This window comes from Homarus americanus, unplaced genomic scaffold, assembly GCF_018991925.1.
Source record: "Homarus americanus isolate GMGI-L3 unplaced genomic scaffold, GMGI_Hamer_2.0 scaffold52512, whole genome shotgun sequence".
Lineage (NCBI taxonomy): Eukaryota > Metazoa > Arthropoda > Malacostraca > Decapoda > Nephropidae > Homarus > Homarus americanus.
In genome coordinates, this window is record NW_024735442.1 from 16,081,125 (window position 1) to 16,092,879 (window position 11,755).

Genomic DNA, 11,755 nt, shown 5'->3' on the forward strand with positions numbered 1-11,755 from the left:
GAGAGGTCACATTATAACTCTTCGTGATAATGGTCTCTCCATACGGGGTGTGGCACATGAAGGTAGCCTGTCCCCACAACTGTGATGAAGTGGATAAGAGGAGAGCGGTAACCTTAACGACTTAGGTAAGTTATAACTGTCTCAGTAAAGGAGCGGATCACAGCAGCATTGATGACTGAAGGATAGAGAATGAGAGACCTGCTGCCTGCATCATATTCAAAGTTTAGGTAAAGATTCGGAAAAGCTGGACCGCGGAACTTCATATTAATATTTATATAGGTAGACAGGAATCTTAACCTAAGTATATCAACAGCCAAATTCAGCATCACTATTTGTGGGTAGTTATGTATGGGTAAGGCTAAATTTTAATATTATTGAAATTGGTGATCTATCTGAAAATAATAATCACTGCTGTAACCTTCTTTTATGTTGAAGTTATTGTGTAGTAGAGTAATGGAAGCTGGTATATAATTTCTAACCATGTTTATATTTGAAATGAAAATCCACAGTTTAGGTAACCTAGAGTGTCGAAATCATTCTGAATATGGGCGTCGTACAGCTGCCGTTACATCTCACTTATTCTGCCCGAGAAACTGATAGGCCAACATTTTCCCCAGCACTAATCGCATCATGTTTCCATTCCATATCATGTCTCTTGTATTATCTGTTTGGTGTATTAGTGTTGGTTATAACAGTGATCATAATGGGTCGGAAGTGAGGACCGCTATTTCCCACCACATGTGAAAGAAAAAATTATGTTGAGTTTAACAAGTGTGACAGCGAGGGGTATATGAGCTCTGTTCAACTATTTCTTATAGTGTTCATTCGAAACTAATTTCCCTATTGTATTCTGATATTCTAATGGCTACTCCTATCACTATAGATTTCTGCTCTCGTCAACAAGATATTAACACATCTCCATCAGCAGTAACGTTGGCCGATATTCACATTAATATCCTTCCAATCTCTTTTTTGGTGAGTATTCGTTCGACTCACACTGCTCCGTCGCCAGTTCACCGTGTGTGTTGGTGGGAGGGTCGTCCAGGAAGGGTACAACACACTATGCACCCTTCACCGCCAGTGTACCACGAACTTCTGAACTGAACTGTACATATAACAATACATGAACAAATAAAAACACAATTACAGGTACATAAATATTTTAATACAGCAGTACACAGATGAATACAGCACACTGATGCCCTGACCTTCAGTACACGAGGAAACAGCGGGGTAAATACTGCACTATACTGCCTTTCAATCTCAACTGTAAAAGCAGGTTTATAATTTGTTTGTTCTTAGGTCAACTCAAGGCCGGCCATGGGGATCGACCCAATGTACAGTAGTGTTGGGTGAGGGAGTGAGTGATATTCCTACTCGACCACCACCACCATGAACTTAAATGTTGAACAAAATTAACTGAAACTATTTAATTAAAATCATGTAAAGTATATAAAAAAAAAAATTTACCGTGATAATAGTTGTTTGTAAAAACCTGATGATAAAATTACTGAAAGGTTATTTAGATATTGCGAGAAGTTAATAGGAATGTGTTACAAAAATGACGCAATGGAAATAAAAGTAATGAAAATATTACCCCCCGAAAACAACATCCAATTTGTGTTCTTAATTATTGAGGAAAAATAGTGTTGAGAATTTATTTACTGATATGAATGTTAACTGATAAATATTGCACACACACACACACACACACACACACAAACGATTATACAAATAAATGGATAATTATAGAGATAGATAAATATTTACATAGATAGCAGTTAGATAAATGGATATGGAGATAGTCGCATGTATAAAGAGAGAGAGAGAGAGAGAGAGAGAGAGCGAGAGAGAGAGAGAGAGAGAGAGAGAGAGAGAGAGGGGGAAAACCTACTAATTTATTTTCAATTACATGGATTTAATCACGAAAGAAAACACATGAATACACGGGTAAGTTGACAGGTGAATTAATAGGTAGACAGAGAAAGAGAGAAAGAAAGGAAGAGAGAAACAAACCGAAACAATTTGCTCGATATATCAGGGGAATAAATCGCACCAGTTATCTGTGACACTCTGCCCGACGCCCAGCAAATTTTTTTCTTTCCCGGATTTCTTCTTTTTGCTTCAGCTCTCTGTGTGTGTGTGTGTGTGTGTGTGTGTGTGTGTGTGTGTGTTTCTCTGTGTCTGTATAATTATGTTTGTGTGTATCTTTGTGTCTGTGTATGTATGTATGTGTATATTTTTGTATCTGTGTGTACGTATATGTGTGCGTGTCATTGTATCTATGTATGTGTACGTGTGTGTGTGTATGTATGTATGTATGTATGTATGTATGTATGTATGTATGTATCTGTCTGTGTCTGTCTGTGTGTGTGTACAAGAATCTGTTAGCTTGCCGGTATAGTAATTTTGCCTTCTCCCCCTCCACCTGACAGATAAAAACACAGATTAAAAAAAAGAGTCGGGTACAACGTCCTCTGATTTACGGCAACTATTTCCCTTCCCGTTGGTCTAACAGCGAGGTACAATAATTATTTTTTTTGGTTCATTTTGGAATTTTTTTTTGAGGGGGTCGTATTTTGGTGGTTATTTTATTATTTTATTTTTTTATTCAAGTTTTTTCTTTTTTTTCTTTTTTTTTCTTTTGGGGAATTGTTATTTTTTTTTCTTGGTGTCTTTTAGGTATTTTATTTTACTTTTTTTTAATCTGGTATTTTTCTTTAGGAGATAAAAAATAGGATTATAGATTTGTTTAAATGTTTTCAAGATTTTTTTTATTTAATTTATTTTATTTTATTTTTTTTTCTACTTACGATTTTTATTTATTTTTTTTTTTTACGGGGCCACCATCAACCACCACCACTACCACCATCAACCACTATCGCCACTGACCACCACCACCACTACCTCTCAAGTCATCACTATAGGGAAACAATCTGTCCCTCACCCTTCCTCCCATAGAGTTGAGTGAGAGACGCCGTTTGTGGGAGAGAGAATTGACTGTAGGATAATGTTGAATATTTTAAGACTGAGTAAAATAAGCTAGTTGTGATTTTTTTCCGGTGTTAGTTTTTATATAAATTTTAAAAGACTATATCTAATAATTTTTTGGTATTGTTTTTATTTTTTTTATTATTTTTTTATTTTTTATTTTTTTTCGTATTTTCTGTTTATTTTATTTCTTGGTTTTATTTATTCCTTGTGTGGATTTATCCCTGATTTTAGTAAATTTTTAAGGATAATTGTATTTTTAGGGGAATTTTAAGTCACATTTATAAATATTCCCTTATTTTTTCATTTTTTTTTTTTTGCAGTATTTTGTTGTCTCTATTTCATCTGACTTTAATATAGATTTTCAGACGCTATTTTATTTCTATTTTATTATCTTGTGTTTAGGAGATTAATATACAGTTAGTGAGGGTCGTCTGGGTGTAGTGTGTTAATATATATAGAATATCGACGGTAATTATTGATTTAACGCCTCCATAATTTCTCTTCTGTAATAAAAAATTTAATTATTTTTTCTAAAGTTTTTATCATATTTTTACTCAAATATTTTACTTTATAATATTTTCTTCTTTTATTTGTCATATTTTCATACATTTTAATTACTTTTAATTTTAATGTTTTTATTTTTTTCATATTTATAATTTTTATTTGTCATATTTTCATACATTTTAATTCTGTCTTTTATTTTTTAATGTTTTCTCTTTTTTTATCATATTTCATAGATTTTCATTATACACTTTTTATCCATTTTTTTTTTTCAAATTCTTTCAAAAATCCGAATGTATTTTTCGCCCAGCCAACAGCACTGTCTTATATGGATTTGCATAAGTTGATCTTTCCTGCCGAGTATGTGAAAAAGTTTGTTTTTTTATTGAGAGGAAGAAATCGCCCTTAAAAGAAATCCACGGAGATGCAGGGGAAACTGGTCACCAAGATAACTTACTTTCTCTCTTACGCTTTCTCTCTCTTTGTCTGTCTGTCTGTCTCTCTATCTCTATCTCTCTTGTCTCTCTCTTGGGGTTTTTACGACTTTTTTCTTTCTATTTTCGGTGTTTGGATTTCTTGTTACTTTCCATTTACTTTCTCTTTTTATTGGTTTGTTGCGACTTTCCCTTTTGGTTTGCTTTCTTTGTTGCTTTTTTCTTTGATTGTTTTTACTCTCTTTTTTTGGTATGTTTTTCTTTTTTACTTTCAATGACCTTTTCTCCACTGCACTTTCTCTAAACTCACTTGGCACTTTAACGTAACTTTCTCCACTGCACTTTCTCTAAATTCACTTGGCACTTTATCGTGACTTTCTTTATTCACACCTTTTCGCATTTATACTTTTTTGTTTTTTACTTTCTCATTATCTTTTCATGATGCCTATAGTTGCCCAGGTGCCCAAGGTCACTTCAGGTACACCATTGTCCCTTGTTGCTCTTCCTCAGGTTATTACAGGTGTTAACAGGTGTGATGTCTTATACTGGTTAATATGTTTATTTCTTTGTCCTATTTATTTATTTATTTTTTCTTCAATTATTGTCTTACTTGCTTATTTACTTGGGTTATTTTCTTGTTTATTTCATCATTTTCAATCTTGTTTTTTTCAATTATTAGTTCTATTTTCTTATTGAGGTAAATTTTCCCTTCATTTTTCTATTTTACAGTTGGAGGTTATTGGATATAAATTGATAAACAGGTAGATAGAGAGATCGTTAATAATTGGGGGTGCTGTAAACAAATAAAAGAAAGAGAGAGAGAGAGAGAGAGAGAGAGAGAGAGAGAGAGAGAGAGAGAGAGAGAGAGAGACTTTTAACATAAACACTCATTGTCTCACTATATGGTTGGCTGACAGACTGTCTGGTTGACAGTATGGCTGGCTGTCTGGCTGACTGTGTGACAGTCTGATTGGTTGACTGATACTTTTGTTAGCTGTCTGACACTGGTTGACTAGTTGACTGGCTGACAGCCTAGTTGACTAGCTGTCAGTCTAACTGACTAGCTGACAGTCTGGCTGATTGGCTGACAGTCTAGCTTGCAGTCTGACACTCTAGCTGGTAGTCTGACACTCTAGCTGACTGGCTGACGGTTTGGCTGACTGGCTGACAGTCTGGCTGACGCTAGTATCCCGGGGGTGAAAAATACACCCTCGCGATTCAAAAGCCTATCAGGCCATTTATAACGTGTTCTGAGCAGGCCATTTATTTTACCCCGGGACCTGGTGATGCTACGTCCCTCCCTCCTCTCTCCTCCCTTCTCCTCACCTCCCCTACCCTCTCCCCCTCTCATCACCACCCCTCCTCTCTCCTCTCCCCTCCCATCTCCTCCCCTCACCCTACCTCCCCTTCCCCTCCTCTCCCCTCACCTCCCCCTCTTCCCTCTCCCCTTACCTCTCCCTCTGCTCTCTCCCCTGACCTCCACCTCCCCTCTCCACTCCCCTCTCCTTCACATCCCCTATCCCCTCACATCCACTCTCCCTTCACCTCTTCCTCCTCTCTCACCTCCCCTCCCCTCTCACCTACCCTCTCTCCATGTCATCCCCACTCCTTCACCCCTCCTGTCTACATCTCCTCCCCTCACCTCCATATCCTGCCATTCTCCTCCCCCTCGTCTTCTTCCTCCTTCATATCCCTTTCTCCTCTTCCTTTTCTCCTTTCCTCTCATCCTCCTTCTCCTTCTCCCCCTAAACTGCTCCTTTCCTCTCCTCCCATCTTAAACCCCCCTCCCTACACACCTCCCTCCCCCTCTCCCTATCTCCCTACCCCTCTCCCTCCCTCCCCCTCTCCCTCCCTCCCTTCCCTCTCCCTCCCTCTCACCCCTCTTCCTCCCTCTCACCCCCATCTTACACCCCCACCATCCTCTACTCCACAGATCCCCAAGGGCTTTGTCGCGAGAAATTGTGGGAGTGATGGAGACGCGGCAGTGATGGCTCCCTCCCACCCTGGATCATCCCTGACAACAACTGGGAGAGGGAAGAGGGGGTGGAGAGGAAGGTGGAGAGGGGAGAGGAAGGTGGAGAGGGGAGAGGAAGGTGGAGAGGGGAGAGGAAGGTGGAGAGAGGGAGGGGAAGGTCTAGAGAATGGGTCAGAGGTGGGTGAGAGGGGAGGGCAGGGAGTGGGATGGGAGAGATGGGTTAAGAGAGGGTAAAAGGGGCACAGGAGAGAGAGAGAGAGAGAGGATGAATAGATCAATTGTGATTAGGAACAGGAAGGCAGAAGTGTGAGAATGGTCGCAAAGAGAGATAGATGGAAGAGGGTAGAGGAAAGAGGGAAGATGGATGTGAATAGGAAAGAAGAGAGAGGGATATGAGGGTAAGGAAACAGAGAGACGTGGGGTGGTGATAATAGAAAGTGTTGGGAAAGAAGGGCAGATGGGAGGGAAATGAGAGAAGGATAGAGGGGAGGGGAGAGGGGAGAGGAGGAAAGGAAGGGAAGATGGGAAGGGAGAGGGGAGTAGTAGGAGGATTGTGGGAGAGCCGAAGTGAGGGAGGGGGGAAAGTGGAAAAAATAATAATGGCTTGATCACGTGTGACAAGACAGGAGAGAGAGAGAGAGAGAGAGAGAGAGAGAGAGAGAGAGAGAGAGAGAGAGAGAGAGGATAAAGGAGGCTAAGAAAGAGCAGATTAAGAGAGACAAGACGTGGGACAGGAAAGAGAGAGAAAAAAGAGGGAGTGGGGGAGAAGAAGAGGGAGAGTGAGAGAAAGAGTGGATCGGGTGTGACAGGATGTGAGGGAGGAAAGAGGGGAGTGAGAGAGAGAGACAGAGAATGAGGGAAAGTAGATTAAGTATGGCAGGACGAGAGAGAGAGAAAGAGGGAGGGAGGGAGGGAGGGAAGATGAGAGAGGGAAAACAAAAGGAATGGTGAGGATGATTAAAGGTTTAAAAGTGGTTTGAGAGGGGAAGGGGAGGGAAGGGGAGGGTAATGAAAGAGACGGGAAGGGAATAGGGAAGGGGAGGTGTAATTAAAGAGACGGGAAGGGAATAGGGAAGGGGAGGAATAATAATAATAATACAAAAGAATGATTAGGGAAAAAAATATGGAAGAGGTAGAGAAAGGAAGGAAAAAAAGGACAGGGGGAGGAATGAAAAGGTTGAAGAAAGGAAGAGAAGAAGGAAAAGAAGAATTAAGGACAGAGAGAGGTAAAGATTATGAAGGAAAAAGAAGAAGGGAGGATGAGAGGATAGGAAGAAAATAAAGAGGAGGAAGGAAAGGAGGAAGGTCAGGGTTGTGGGCCAGGAAAGAAATAGGATGTAAAGGGAAAGAAGGAGGTGGGGAGGAGAGGCTGGAAGGAAGAAGGGGAGGGGAGCGTAGAAGAAAGGGAACTTGGGGAGAGGAGTGTAAGGCCATAAAGAAGAAAGGAGAGGAGAGGAGAGGGGAGGGGTAGGTGAAGAAAGAGGAGGCATCAACGGGTAGAGAAGACGGGGGATAGAGGAGGAAAAGGATAGAGGAGGAAAAGGAGGAGGAAGCATCTAGGTGGTGGGAAGGAGGGAGGAATGGGAGAGGAGAGAGGGAGGAAGGGGAGAGGAGAGAGGGAGGAAGGGGAGAGGGGAGGATCAGAGGTGGAGAACACGTGGATTAGTCGCGGTAATGGTGGAGCTTACAAGTGGATCCTGTGACGAAGGGAGGGAGGAAGGTGATGGATAGATGGAAGGAGGGTGGGTGGTGATAGATGGATGGAAGAAGGGTGTGAGTAATGGATGGATGGATGAATGGAGGGAGGGAAGGAAGGGATGATATAATAGGGTGGTGAAATGCAGGAAGGAAAGATGTGATAAAGAAACATACAATCAATCAAGCAACTTACAATCAATCAATCAACTTACAATCAATCACTCTTCAATTAGGTTTAGCTTCAGGTGGTAGATCCTCGCTGGCCAAAGATCTCGTGTTTGTATGTCTGTCGTGTTAAGGTATCGACTGTCGTTTGTTTTGTGGGACATTATCAGGTAATGGGTGTGTCGTGAGGCTGTTTGTCGCATGTCGTGTCGTGTCGTATCGTGTCGTGTCGAGGAGCGAGTGATGGTGGTGGTGTCAAGTTCTAGCTAGATTCATTGCCACGGCCGACACCTACACACACACACACACACATCTCTGTACACACGTGATCGTCCAATAGGGAGGTGTGTACTTTTTTTTTTTACGGGTATAAGCCCACCCGGGCACAGGTTACTGAACCACATCAGGGCCTGGGGGGCGAAAATATAGTAATAATAATAATAATAATAATAATAATAATAATAATAATAATAATAATAATAATAATAATAATAACTATTATTATTATAATAATAATTAATAAATATTAATAACAAAATAAAAAAAATAAAAAATATTAAACATAATCATAATCATAAACAAATACAAAAGTGAAAAAAATAGATCAAGAATGAGAAATGATAAACAATATGTATGTTGTATTGTCAAAGTAAGAGAAACAATTGAGACCCAGCAATTGTGTGTAAATGAGGCAGAAAGTCAGATGAGCAGCCTGGGACTTGGTCACAATTTTCGTGATGTCATATGGCAGCAGGGTCTACCATTAGACAACACATTATGCTTCCAATATCTTCCCAGGCGGTAGTACCTCCCTGTTTGGTAACTGCCTACTACCTACTGACGGAGTTAGATGTTTACACCAATAGGAAGAGGCGAGGTTTGAGATTTCGACCAATAGACACACTTGTAAGAGAAAAGGCAAATTATTTCGACCAATAAAAAACTGTAAGACTCAACACGATATATATGCATCAAGAGAGATGTCTTCAAGAAAAAGCGAGTAAGATTTTCTCCAATTAGATTGCTCCAAGGGGAGGAGATATGAAAAATGTACAAGATTTCCACCAATGAGAAAGCTTTGGAGGCCGGCCTATGAAACACGAAGGATATTCACCAATGGGAGTGCTGAAGAGGCAGAACCATGAGAAATACACAAGATATCGACCAATCAGAAGGCTAGTAAGTCGTGAGGCTGGGAGAACACACGCAGGATCTACTAATCAAAACGCCAGCAGTGGGCGGGGCTATAAGGATCACAAACAAAACCCACCAATAGAAACCATAACACGGCGTGTGGCTATAAAAGAGGAAATTACAGTCCACCAATAGGAACGGTGATAGGAGGTGGGACCAGGAAGGATACGCATTATCGACCAATAGGAGTGGCTGCATGGGGGCAGGACTGCGTGGGAGGTGAGCCACCGGCCAATCAGGACAGGCATGGGAGGGACCTGGGGAGACCTGGGTCCTTCCTTCAGTTAGACAATACACAAAAAATCTAATCATGTTGAGACAACCAAGTTCTTGACCCTTAAATTATATAAAGATAATAAATTGGAGAGAGAGAGAGAGAGAGAGAGAGAGAGAGAGAGAGAGAGAGAGAGAGAGAGAGTGTCATGGATAGGTAAAAGGATGGACAGATGAATGTATTATCAACACCTTATCAACACCTTATCAACACCTTATCAACATCTTAACACATTATCAACACCTTATCAACACCTTATCAACACCCTATCAACACTTTATCAACACCTTATCAACATCTTAACACCTTATCAACACCTTATCAACACCCTATCAACACCTTATCAACACCTTATCAACATCTTAACACCTTATCAACACCCTATCAACACCTTATCAACACCTTATCAACATCTTATCAACACCTTATCAACACCTTATCAACACCTTATCAACACCTTATCAACACCTTAACATCTTATCAACACCTTATCAATTCCCCATCAACACCTTATCAACACCTTATCAACACTCATCAACACCTTTATCAACACCCCTATCAACACTTAACACCTTATCAACACCTTATCAACACCTTTATCAACACCTTATCAACACCTTTATCATCACCTCTCAACACCTTATCAACACCCTATCAACACCCTATCAACACCTTATCAACACCTGCATCAATACCCCATCACCTTATCAACACCTTATCAATCTCTATCAACACCTTCAACACCTTCAACACCTTATCAACACCTTATCAACACCTTATCAACACCTCATCAACACCCATCAACACCTTATCAACACCTTATCAACACCTTATCAACATCTTATCAACACCTTATCAACACCTTTATCAACACCTTATCAACACCTTGTCAACACCTTATCACATCTCTTTCATTTTCTCAACCACTTTATCTCATTTTATCTTCTTTTCTCTCCAGCATTTCTATTTTCACTTTCTTTTTCTTCCCATTACTTCATTCGTTTTTATTTGCATTCTCTTTCTCCCTCTCTCTCTCTCTCTCTCTCTCTCTCTCTCTCCCCTCGTTCTATTTCTTTCTTCTCTCTCTCTCTCCTCGTTTCTTTATCTTCATTTCTCTCTTCTTCTTTATTTTTATCTCAATTTATTATTATCTAACTGTTAATATTTATTCTTTATTATATAAATAACTGCAGTTAATGAACAATAAGAGAGAGAGAGAGAGAGAGAGAGAGAGAGAGAGAGAGAGAGAGAGAGAGAGAGAGAGAGAAGATTGATGACGCATTAGTTTCTTCATCATAATAGAGAGAGAAATGTAAATTAAATCTATTAAGTTTCAGAGTGGTGGAGTTTTTGTTGACTAAAGTTTGGGAGTATTTTTGTTGGAGTAGGAGGGAGGAGGGGGGAGGGGATGATGAAAGGGAGGAAGGGAGGGTGATGAAGGGGAAGAGGGGAGAATGTAAGGAGGAGGAGGTGGGGGAAGGAGGGGGAGAATGCGAGGATGAAAGAAGGAGGAGGGGTGGGAGGGAAAGAAGAATGAAAAGTAGGAAGGATGAAGGGGTGGGATGTAAGGCCTCAGTTATTCAAGACCCTCAATGCTCCTTAAAGGTCTCTATGCTCCCTGATGGCTCCGTAAATGCTCCATGTCGTGGCCGCCTTGAAGCACGAGCGTCGTCATGGTCCTGTTAATGGTGGTTGTGGTGGTGGTGGTTGTGGTGGTTGTGGTCAGGTGGTGGTCGTCGTGGTGGTTGTGACTTGGTGGTTGTGGTCGTAGTGGTTGTCGTGGTGGTTGTGGTCGTGGTGGTCGTCGTCATGGTGGTTGTGATCGTCGTGGTGGTTGTGGTCGTCGTGGTCGTCGTGGTTGTGGTCGTGGTTGTGGTCATTGTGGTTGTGGTCGTGGTGGTGGCCGTCGTGGTTGTGGTCGTCGTGGTTGTGGTCATTGTGGTTGTGGCCAGGTTGTGGTCGTGGTGGCTGTCGTGGCTATGGCTGCCGTGGCCGGTTGTGGCTGCCAGGGTTGTGGCCGGGTAGGCCGTCGGTTGTGGTCGTCGGCCGGTTGTGGTCAGCCAGGTTGTGGCCGTAGGCTGCCGGTTGGGTCGTCGGTCGTGGTTGTGGTCATTGTATAGTCGGTGTACGTCGGTTGTGGTCGTCGTAGGTCGTGGCTGTGGTCATTGTGGTTGTGTCGGTGGTGGCTGCCGGTTGTGGTCGTCGGTCGTGGTGGTGGCCGTCGTGGTTGTGGTCGTCGTGGTCGTGGTTGTGGTCATTGTGGTTGTGGTCGTGGTGGTGGCCGTCGTGGTTGTGGTCGTCGTGGTCGTGGTTGTGGTCATTGTGGTTGTGGTCGCGGTGGTGGCCGTCGTGGTTGTGGTCGTGGTGGTGGTCATTGTGGTTGTGGTCGTGGTGGTGGCCGTCGTGGTTGTGGTCGTCGTGGTCGTGGTTGTGGTCATTGTGGTTGTGGTCGCGGTGGTAAATGTCGGTCGTGGCTGGCTGTGGTTGTGGTTGTCGTGGTGGTGGCCGTCGTGGTTGTGG